The sequence below is a fragment of the Mauremys reevesii genome, linkage group 7, assembly GCF_016161935.1.
Source record: "Mauremys reevesii isolate NIE-2019 linkage group 7, ASM1616193v1, whole genome shotgun sequence".
Lineage (NCBI taxonomy): Eukaryota > Metazoa > Chordata > Testudines > Geoemydidae > Mauremys > Mauremys reevesii.
Window position 1 is genome coordinate 9,594,181 of NC_052629.1, and position 10,019 is coordinate 9,604,199.

Consider the following 10,019-nt stretch of genomic DNA (forward strand, 5'->3'; position numbering starts at 1 on the left):
GCAGGTTACACATGACACATGCACACTGAACACAAGCCTATTTGCACAGGCTCAATCCTAACAAAGCAGCAAGAGGCAAAAGCAGTGCTGACATTGCCAAACCAGGAACTATACAGCAGACAAACAGCATAAATGCCCCTCTCCTCCTCAACTGGGGGTCTCCAGCGCCTCGTATTCTTGGAGGAACCAGGTGCATTTTACGGCAGACCTATGTTTATCTACATCAGTGGTTCTCAAACAGTGGGTTGGGACCCCAAAGTGGGCTAAAGGCTTCAGCTTTGGCCCCCCTGGCCAGAGTGGTGGGGCTTGGGTTTCCTCCCCCTTCCCCCACCCAGGGCAGTGGGGCTCGAGCAGGCTCAGGCTTCCATCCTGGGGTCGTGAAGTAATTTTTGTTGTCAGAAGGGGGTTGCGGTGCAGTGAAGTTTGAGAACCCATGATCTACACCAATGTTCAGTTTAAAAAATGGGTGAACATACGTGCCTCTTCCACCTCAGCCAGCTTGCAGGGACATCCAGCGCGCCGGGTGTTGTTAGATTCCCCCTCTTAAAGAAACAGCAGGTCAGTAGAACATTTAAAGGTGAACTAACCACCCCACCGCTAAATGTGAGTGCTGTGTGTCTGAGATGGACGTTGTTGTTTCCCACTGGCGATGGTAAGAATGTGTTGGGTCACCTACCCTATCCCCTTGTCAGGGAAGGATTCATCTTTGCGGTATGTTTCCCAGGGCTTTATCGGCTATCCTTTTAAGAGAGAAAGGTGTGGGGGGTGGGGATGCTGTTTGGACACAGGCCCAGGAAATATGAAGGCTCCTGAGTTCTCATCAGAGCCGGTTGGAATTTTTGATGAATCAGCATTTCCCAGCAGAGACGGTCTACAGCAACGTGTCGATTTAGATGAAATTTGGATGGAAACCGGGCAGGTTTCTAATGGACCCTTGTCTGGGCAGAGAGCGGAGATGCTGGAAGCCCTGGCTCTCAAGCTTTCAGCTCCTTGGCAGCCTGGGTTCTCTAGGGTCACAGGGCTTGGGGTCAGCCCTAATGTTTTGAGAGCCCTGGTTCCCTGAGCTGCCTAGCCGGGGATCGGGGCTCTGGGCATGTTAGGGGCGGGGGCTCAGAAACATTTCCTCACCGGTTGGGAAAATCACACTACCCCTTCGCTGTGGGATTAAATCAGAATGCCTTGATCAAACAATGCAGGCTGGGAAAGCAGTGCATTGGCAGGACAGAGGTAAGCACAGGAGTAGTTAGCACAACACTTAGAGAGGGCCTGGAAGTGAGAGACATACTGAATTTAAAACAACTCCACCTAGATATGATGAGTCATAATTACAGCCATTAGCGTGGGGAGCAAATTGCAGCCTTTGCGGGACAAGTCAGGGATCTGGAAAGAAATGGTTAAGAGATAGCAGGCAGATATGGACTATAAATGGAATAGAATGGTGAGTGAATGAGTCAAGCAATCTGGTTAGCATACAGGGCATGTAAGTGCAGTTATAGTAAGCAAACTGTCAATATAAAATGCCATCTTTGTGCTCCATTACATGTGTCTTCTGAGTCAGCTCTCATTTGCTTTAGGGATGAGAACAAGTTCTTATTCCGGCTAGCGGTGTCAAGCTAACTCAGCTACAGGAGAGAGAGCTGGAGTCTAAACTGGTTTACATCTCACTAGCAGCATTGTTAACTATGCCGCAGTGGCGGAATCTAGTGCTGGAAATGTTGCATGCGCCAGAAGGCACCTAGCTCGCCTTTCACAGCGCAGGTTGGGTTTGTGGTGCTGGTTGGGGGAAAACATGCATGCTCTAATTATACTGAACTTTTTCTCACACAATGAGCCCACTTGCCCAGAATAACATATAGTCGATATGCAACTCTGAAAAATGACTGTAAAAATGTCATTGCAGAGTCGCCCCTCCCTTATGTCCTTTTCCTAGCGCCTCAAATGGAACCACCTATTTAAAAAAAAAAAGTGTATGTTTTTCCCTCTTTCATTTTCACTTCACAGTGGCAATAATGGTCTCAATACAGGGCCATGAATGGGCAGCCAAGGTTAATCTCACCTGTAACCTCAGGTCATCAATGACTCCCTGCTAGGCATTAATCCCGGGAAATGCCCTCTGCATCAGTGGTTATTGCTTAATTAGGGAGGAAAACAACCAATAAAACCTCTCTGAGACAGACAGTTGATATTCCCTTTGTCCTTAGATCTGGAAAAACAAACACTATCAGTCCAGTCCTTAGCTGTTTGCTTGCAGTGTAACTTGAATGTGCCGAGATTAAACTGGCACGCTGGAAAATTCATGATGTGCTAAGAATTCAGTCATGTTTTACAGTCTGCTCTATCTACCCCAATTGCCTCCAGTATTTACTGTTGTGAATTTCACTTGTCAGTCTGGTCACACCCATTAGAGCTCTGGTCAGATTATTCATTGTGAATTGATTATCCAACAAATTTAGCTTCTCTCTCTCTCCCCCCTCTTCCCCCCCACAAATGTCTTTTGAGCAGGCTTTGGTTTTTATGGCTTTCTTCCTATTTATCCTTGTTTGAGGAGGTAATGGCCACAATCTTCACACCTAGGTGTCTAAAGTCAAGTGCTGGAACTCCATTAGATGCCTCATTAGCAGTGGTCTGATTTTCCAAAGTGCTGAGCACCCACAACTCCAGGGGAAATCAATGGGAACCTGAAGTGTTCAGCACCCCTGAAAAAACAGACCTATTGAGATGCCTAAATATTGATTTAGGTTCCTGACTTTAGACAACCAGATCAGAAATGTTTCAGAGTAGCAGCCGTGTTAGTCTGTATCCGCAAAAAGAACACGAGCACCTTAGAGACTAACAAATTCATTTGAGCATAAGCTTTCGTGGGCTACAGCCCACTTCATCAGATGCATGCAGTGGAAAATATGGTAAGAAGATTATATATATATATATATACACACACACACACAGAATATGAAACAATGGGTGTTACCATTATTTGCCACTATAAGGAGAGCAATCAGTTCAGCAGTCTCTCTTTTTGAAGGTTTTTTTGTTGTAATATTGCGACTTTTAGGTCTGTAATTGAGTGGCCAGGGAGATTGAAGTGTTCTCCAACTGGTTTTTGAATGTTATAATTCTTGACATCTGATTTGTGTCCATTTATTCTTTTACGTAGAGACTGTCCGCTTTGGCCACTTGATTACGGACCTAAAAGTCGCAATGTTACAACAAAAACCTTCAAAAACAGACTCCAACGAGAGACTGCTGAAGTGGAATTAATTTGCAAATTGGACACCATTAAATTAGGCTTGAATAAAGACTGGGAGTGGATGGGCCATTACACAAAGTAAAACTATTTCCCATGCTTATTTTCCCCCACTACAGTTCCTCACATCTTCTTGTCAATTGCTGGAAATGGGCCATTTTCATTACCACTACAAACAGTTCTTTTCCTCTCCTGCTGGTAATAGCTCACCTATTCTCACCTGTTCTCTGTGTATATAGATATATCTTCCTACTGTATTTTCCACTGCATGCATCCGATGAAGTGGGCTGTAGCCCACGAAAGCTTATGCTCAAATAAATTTGTTAGTCTCTAAGGTGCCACAAGTACTCCTGTTCTTTTTGCAGGTTAGAAATGTCAGCCTCTGGGTTGTTGGTTTGCAAACGGTTCACTTGTCCTAGTCACTGATTGGGCCATTTAATGATGTGGTATTGTTTCACCAACTGGTTGAATGATGGAAACTTTTTCGAAAGGCAAATAATGAAGGACTAAAGACTGAATTCTCTTGCCCTCACACCAATACCTTTGTTTGAGGGTATTAGTGAAACTAACAAGAAAGAACCGAAAAACTGTTCATATGAACGGGTGGGAGGGAAGACTCAAAAGGGGCTTAAATTTGGTTGTGCCCCTTCTTCAGAGTCCGAATGAATGTTGGACCCTGGTTTTGTCATATTCCCCCAACTGGCTCAGCAATCTGTCAAGATTTCTGGTAGGGAGTTTCATGTGCTTTGAGATGGGAACTCACGTCTCCTTTTAAAAATTATTCAGATACCGTATAAATGTTGCAGCATATTCCTTTATTCATAAGAGCCCAGCACTGATTTATAACCTTTAGTGACAAATAAATCCACTCAGCTCCCACAGGAGTAGATACGTGTCCAATTGTTAGCAAAAGGGCATTTATTTAATTCAATTATTTATATTCATTTTTCAAGCGAATGAAAGCACTGGCAAAGCTGGATTGACAGGCTTGGGAATGATGTCTAAGAAGCTTTGCGGACTCTATGTATAACTTATGAATTCCAGCTGGATTTTATCCGCTGCGAATCCTTATGTCTTATTGCTGTCTTTTACTGCATAGTGCCTCTTGCTCCTTGGACTAAGGAGATGGGGGGGTGGCATCTACACATCTGTCCACAAACAAGTGGCTCATTAAAGACCATCAGTGTCTGAATTGATCTTACCTGGCAGAACAAAAGAGTAACTGCAGTCTAGATGAAGCCAGTTTTCTCCAGCCTCTCTGCAGGGAGCTGGGGTTTGAAGGAATGGAATTTTCCTAGAAGCAGAACAAAGAGATCAGGTGTTGTTAGCACTGCATCTTAAAAACCACAGAGCCTGCGCATATGCCTGCACTTCAGGTGAACGTGTGATTGTAGCCTAGGTAGGCTTACTCAGACTACCTTTAATTTAACCCGCACAGGTAACAACAGTAGTGCAGATATGATGGCATGGGTTGGCAACCTGAGTACATTCCCAGGGCCCTGGGTGGGCTTGCTCTCTGGTTGCTATCCTGGGGGCCCAGGGAAGCTGGGCCATGAGGTCCCATTTCCATGAAGGAGTATCAGCCAGACAAAGAGCCTGAGCCCGAGAAGTGTGGCAGTGGCACCAAGGAAGCCGACAATGCTGGAGCCTACTCAGAGCAAAGGAAGTTTAAGACTACATCGGCCCAGACATAGTAACCTGGTGAGTGTCCAGCAGGGGGAGCTCTTCACTACCATCCCTGTTTTCATGTTTGTTGTCCCAAGTAATCAGTTGCTTTCTGGGCCAGCCAGAGGGTGGACTTTCAGTTCTGAGTGGCTTGTCTTTTAGATTGTAGGCTCACCCCTTCCCAGAACTCAAATAGGCCAGCACCCTTGCAGTGTAAAGTCAAAGTGAGGGTCTGAAGCATGCTGGATTGATGGGCTGAGCAATGAAGTTATTTCTTTACCCACCAGGCAAGACCAGGCAGTTGAGTGCATCACAAGCTATACCTCTGTGTTACCCTGGTGGGACCCCTCCCTAGGGGGTTGAGATGGAAGATAATTTGCCATGGTCCACTCGTTCCTTGGCTTCTTGCTTCTCAGAAGAAGACCACCTCACCACGCTCACATTTATATTGTGGGACAGGTCAACCAGAGGAGAGCCCAGTTATGCTTGGTGAAGTGACAGTCCCTCCCCAAAGACCTTACACTCTAAAAGACAAGATCTAACAGGTGATGGAGACAAGCAGCCAGGTTGGTGAGGAGAAGACAGGGTAACAGGACTAACGGGATGTGCGCAACTTTTAGCCAACCCTCTCTTACAAGGGTTCAGGATTTATGGGCCCAGATCCTCAGCTGATGTAAATTGGTGATGAGCTGTTGAAGTCCCTGGGGCATTTATCTCTAACTCCAGGAGCCACGTGCATATAATAATAAAGGGGGATGGAATGTCTACGACCGAGAGTCATGTGACAGGATTATGATTTATATTGTGTGACACCGAGGAGCTTCAGTCCTGGGCCAAGACCCCATCGTGCTAGATGCTGTACAAACTCAACACAAAACACCGGTCCCCACCCCAAACAGCGATGATGACGCATGCAATGGGATGTGACGCCGGAATGCTCGGACAATGGCTACTGATTGATGTGCTGCTGCGGCCTGCATACTTGGGAAAGGAATAATGAAGTTAGCCATGAGGCTGCAGAGTGTCCATCACCCCTTCTGCCGCAAGGAACTGTGGCTGAAGAAGCAGAAGGAGGCCAGACAAGTGTGTCATGACCTGCTTACCAAATACAGCTGCGTGTATACTGCAGAAAGGGGGATAGAGGACCTGATTCCTATTGCCACCCAGTGGAGCCCCACGATTGACTTCAATGGGAGCAGGATTGGAACCAGAAAGCACAGGGGTTAGAGACCAGCCAGTAAGTCAGCTGTGATCGCCAGTGGACATGCTGTTGCATGAGAAACACCTCATCTAGGGTGACTAGATGTTAAGGGGAAAATATTAGGACTGCCACGGGGGGTGGAGGGGGTGGGTTTTTTTTGGTTTTTTTTTTACACTCACCCATTCGGCAGTTTGGCGGCAATTCAGCGGGGAGCCCTTCAGTCGCAGACGGTCTTCGGCGGTATTTCGGCGGGGGGTAATAAACCTTGCCGCCAAAGACAGAAGCACCCGCCGCTGAAATACCAGCGAAGACCGTCCGTGACTGAAGGACTCCCCACCAAATTGCCACCGAAGACTAGAAAACAAAATATTGGGACAAATGGCATCCTGACCGTACTCTGGTCAGGACGTGGGACAAACTCCTCAAAATTGGGGCAGTCCCTATTTTATCGGGACATCTGGTCACCCTAGCCTTATTGAAGCAGAAAGGGGCCCCTGGAGGAGAGATGAATTCCTTCCACAGGTTAGAAAAAGGGAAAGAAGAGGTTAGGAGTAGCAGGATTCAGGAGGTTCCAGTCTAGGTCTGTTTATGGGAGATGAAACAGCCTTGCCACTGGGCTGAGCTGTTGCCAACACCGCCGCCCCGCTGATGGCCACACTCCCTCCTACTCTTCTGCAGGGGGGATGAAGTAAGGAGTTCTCTGCGTTTGGTGCCATCAGCTGCTCTTATGGGGGATGCAGCACAAGTTAATTTTGCCATAGTTCTCCGCTCCCTCCCTGCGTCCTGTTTGTGGTGGCCTGGCACGTGTGGGGAAGTCCTGTTGGAATTCCTACCTTTGAATTGTGACATCTCACATTGCCATTGCTTCTTAGGGCAACACCTATTTACTTGTTTGCTTGGTACCAGATGACTGAGCAGGAACAATAGCCATCACTGGTCTTTGCCTTGACTTCTAGATGAGACCTCTAGATAAAGGGTTCCTGTCAAAGCCAAGGATATTCAGTGGGAGAGCTGTTTTGTAAGTCTAGCATTACAGTACGTGTTTGCTTTAGGCCAGGTCTACACTAAAAAGCTACATGAACCCAGTGACATTGCGAATGGGTGTGAAAAAGTCCACCCCCCCCGAGCAATGTAGTTAAGCCGATCTAACTGCCAGTGCAGAGAGCACTAGATTGGCAGAAGAATTCTTCCTTCAACCTAGGAGAGAGTGTGTGTGTGTGTGTGTGTGTGTGTGTGTGTGTGTGTGTGTGTGTGTGTGTGTGTGTGTGTGTGTGTGTGTGTGTGTGTGTGTGTGGGCGCGCACAGCAATTTAAGAGTACCTGTAGCCTGAGCATTGACTAAATGAAATAACAAAAGGTGCAGAGGTAGTCAGTTGGGAGCATTTAGAGACCCTGTTTCCAAATACCCCCCCCCCCGCCCCAGGTGACACCCAGTTATGGAATCACAGAAGTGCAGGGCTGGGTGGGCCCTCAAGAAGTTCTCAGGTCCAGCCCCCTGGAGTGAGGCAGAACCAAGGAAACCTAGAATATCCCTGTCAGTTATTTGTCCAACCTCTTCTTATAAACCTCCAGTGATGGGGCTTCCACAACTTCCCTGGGAAGCCTATTCCAGAGCTTAACTACCCGTACAGCTACAAGGTTTTTTCTGGTATCTAACCTAAATCACCATTGCTGAAGATTAAGCCTATTACTTCTTGTCTTACCTCCAGTGGACATGGAGAACAACTGATCACAGTCCTCTTTATAACAGCCCTAAACTGAAGACTATTATCGGATTCCCCCCTTAATCTTTTTTTCTCGAGACTTGACATGCTCAGTTTTTTTAACATGTCCTCATAGGTGAAGTTTTTCTAAACCTTTTATCATTTTTATTGCTCTCCTCTGGACTCCCTCCAATTTGTCCATGTCTTTCCTAAAGCATAGCACCCAGAATTGGAGAGAGTAGTCTAGCCGACGCGTCACCAGGGCTGAGTAGAGTGGGAGAATTATCTTCTGTCTTACATATGACACTATATTAAAAGGCAGTACATTTAAAACTGATACAGGATTTTTTTTTTAACCACGCAAAATTCACCTGGGGAACTCATTGCCACAAAATATCACTAAGGCAAAGAGCTTAGTAGGATTAGATGTTTATATGGCTGGTGAGAACCGTGACTGGTTCCCCCGGGGGTGCCACCTGGAACTGGGGTACCACTGACCAGGGCCGGCTCCAGGGTTTTTGCCGCCCCAAGCGGCGGGGAAAAAAAAAAGAAGCCGCGATCAGCAGCAGCTCCACTTTCTTCTTCGGCGGCAATTCGGCGGCAGGGCCTTCCCGCCGAGAGGGACCGAGGGACTCACCGCCAAATTGCCGCCAAAGAGCCTGAGGTGCCGTCCATTCCCCGTGGCCGCCCCAAGCCTCTGCTTGCTGAGCTGGTGCCTGGAGCCAGCCCTGCCACTGACCCTCTGACCCACCAGATTAGGCTCCCTCTCACACTGTGATGCTGTGACAAGCTGCACTTTCACCAGCATTCAAACATGTACGGACACACTCAGCTGCAGTTACATGCAGGATCTCTTATCACCAGCTTCCCAGGCTGGGACCCCAGAGCAGTACGGTCCTGCCCTGGTCAGATCTGGCCACCATATGGGTTTAATACCCAGTCTGCTGGTCCCTCAGTTTGAAGCGAACAATGCACACTTGTGATAACCGAGCAGAGACTTTCCCCAAGCTCTCCAGTCAATGCTCACTGGTTTGGATCAAAACATAAAATAAGTTTATTAACTACAAAAGATAGATTATAAGTGATTATAAGTGATAACAAACAGATCAAAGCAGCTTACCTAGTAAATAAACAAAACACAAACTAAGTCTAAGATACTGGAAAGATAGGATATGACCTAGCCAATTCTCACCCTGGCTGAGAAGACCGGCGGGCTACAGAATCTTATGGGACAAGCTGCACTTGCTTTACAGCTTGGAATCCCCGGGTCTTTCAAACACAGGCTAGAAATCTCTTTAGCCTGGGCCCAGCACTTCCCTCAGTTCAGTCTTTGTTCCGCAGGTGTTTCTGGGTGTCTTCTTGTGTGGAGAATGAAGAACCACAGATGATGCCAGTTATCTACCTTTAGCATATGCGGGAACCCTTTGTTTCAAAACTTGGTTCCCAGACTGGTTTGTGGAAAAATACTGACATCCCAAGATGGAGTCCAGAATCATGTGCCCTGGTCACATGTCCGTGTAGACTCACAGCTGCTATTACTTACAGGCTGTCTGGAGTGTTCTCAGGAAGGTTCACCAGGTGGGAGATAAACTTCTCCTAAGGCCTATTGTTTTCCCTAATGGCTCATTAGGCCCTTCACAGCCAGCTATCTAGACTGAAAGCATCTTGTCTAGTTGGTGTTACCCAGGTGTAACTACATTTGAAGTACAGCTACATAGCCAGTATTTATAACTTCAGATACAAAACGATACATGCATACAAATAGGATAATCGTATTCAGCAAATCATAACTTTTCCAATGACACCTCACATGACTTATCTTGTACAAAATGCATCATAATTAGGCCATAATCATATTATAATAATATTACTATGACAAATATGGGGGTGCAGTGTCACCAGAACATCCACAGCTACATTAGCTAGGCTAAAATATATATAAGACCTTCATCTTTCAGAGTATAAGCCAACTGCTTTAGTGGAGGAGGAAAACATCCTCAGAAATATTTGATAGTTCCCATTATCAGAGCTAGGATTTGGATCCAGATGAACCACAGCTCTGAGCTAATCTGACATTTCTTACATTCCTAATGACTATGAGCTTGATTTTGCTGGCCTCATGGAAGCTACCACTTATTCATGCAAGCAATTCTGTTGGCTTCGGTGCGGCTATTTGTGTACGTGCTGCTCAGTTTGAATAAGGTTTG

General features: G+C 46.5%; 1 long non-coding RNA gene across 2 annotated transcripts; it reads right to left on the minus strand.

Annotated features, from left to right (window-relative positions):
* Positions 1–480: 480 nt before the first annotated feature.
* Positions 481–6,283, minus strand: LOC120369310. 2 transcript variants are annotated; one of them, XR_005583057.1, is made up of 4 exons: positions 4,663–6,283; positions 4,447–4,538; positions 2,057–2,203; positions 481–542 (listed from the first exon to the last, which is right to left on the minus strand). It is a non-coding gene; the product is annotated as an uncharacterized LOC120369310 (long non-coding RNA). The 2 variants fall into 2 exon arrangements; XR_005583058.1 differs by having other exon boundaries at positions 486–1,380.
* Positions 6,284–10,019: the final 3,736 nt, after the last annotated feature.